General features: G+C 54.1%; 1 protein-coding gene across 2 annotated transcripts in view; it reads left to right on the top strand.

Moving 5' to 3' along the window:
• The window catches only part of NMB (neuromedin B), a 3,479-nt gene that overhangs the window by 1,260 nt on the left and 741 nt on the right, over positions 1-1,478 (top strand). The gene's annotated exons all lie outside the window — the stretch shown is intronic.

The raw sequence follows: 1,478 nt of genomic DNA, 5'->3' as shown, positions 1-1,478 counted from the left end.
AAACCCCAAGGGACAAAAAAAGTAGGGGAAGACGTTCCTCCTCACCCACTGCCCAGTCTAAAGGCTCAGCCTGGGCTTAGCCAGCTTCTTCCAGCAGGGCCTTCCCACACCCCCTCACCCTCTGGTCTATGCAGACTTGCCCCACCCCTGCTGTCCACCTTTGCTGTGCCCTGTATGTGCTTATTGGGACCCTGGGGCCCACAGAAAGGATGAAAAGAGTGAGTCCGCAGCCAGGACCAAGTCTGGACCTCGTTCACTTTGACCAGTGCTCTTCCCAGTTTCTCGTGTGCCTCAGTGACCACTGGCAGGGTTTCCCAACCCCAGCACTCCTGCTCTTCTGGGCGGGACAGTCCTACATTGTGGGGGCTGTTCTGTGCATTGTAGGAAGTTTAGCAGCCTCCCTTGTCTTTATCCACTGGAGTAGCCTCCCTCTCCACCCACAGTTATGACAACCAACAATGCTCCCAGACACTGCCAGAGGTCCCCTGCTGAGGGGTCATGGGAGGGAGCCAAAATTACCCTTGGTTGTAAACCACTGACCTATGGGATTTGGTGGGGAGGGAGCTTCCAGCTGGCACTAGTGGTAAAGAACCTGCCTGCCAATGCTGGAGATGTAAGAGATGCAGGTTCGAAGGTCCCCTGGAGGAGGGCATGGCAACCCACTCCAGTGTTCTTGCCTGGAGAATCCCATGGACAGAGGAGCCTGGCGGGGTCCATGGGGTCCCAGAGAGTTGGATACGACTGACTTGATTGAGCACGCACACACATAGGGTTCAAGGCCTCAGAGCTGGAGCCAAGCCAGCCTTCGTCTCCAGCTGGCAGAGGGGCAGCTCACCCATTCTCTGCTCCTGGCACCTCCCCATCCCACACCCCTTCCCTGGTACTTTGTTGCTCTGTGAAAAAGGCAGTAAGGTATAGTAGAATGTGGACTCTGGTGACAGCATGCTGGGCTCATAATCCAGCTACTTGGTAGCTGTGGGACCTTAGAAATTCATTTAGCCTCTCTAAGCCTCATCTTCCTCAACCCTAAAGTGGGAATAATAGTGTCCCTCTTCCCTTAAATGAGACCATTTATGTCACATGCTGAGCGTGATGCCTAATGCATAGAAAACATTTAGTAAACAGAAGCTGTTACCAGTCTGTGAGCTCCCTGGCACCGCCGGTGGCTGACTTAACCGTGTGTCTCCCACTGTGCCTAGCATATAGTGTGTACATTTTGAAAGAAGGGAGGGACATTCCCTAGAGAAAGTTCATCCCCAGCCCCAGTCAACCGTGACTCTCCTGATGCACAGAACCACCACCCTGATACTCTTTTGGCAGTCCAGTGGTTGAGACTCCTTGCTTCCCCTGCATGGGACATGAGTTTGATCCCTGACTGGGAAGCTAAGACCTCACATGCTGCGCAGCCCCTAAAGACCTCAGGTGTAAGGGCTAGGTACTCAGGCTGGCTGGGTCTGAAGGAAGACGATGGCCCCTCT

The sequence above is a fragment of the Bison bison genome, unplaced genomic scaffold (assembly GCF_000754665.1).
Source record: "Bison bison bison isolate TAMUID 2011002044 unplaced genomic scaffold, Bison_UMD1.0 scf7180017864155, whole genome shotgun sequence".
NCBI lineage: Eukaryota > Metazoa > Chordata > Mammalia > Artiodactyla > Bovidae > Bison > Bison bison.
This window is presented reverse-complemented; position numbering and strand designations above follow the sequence as displayed.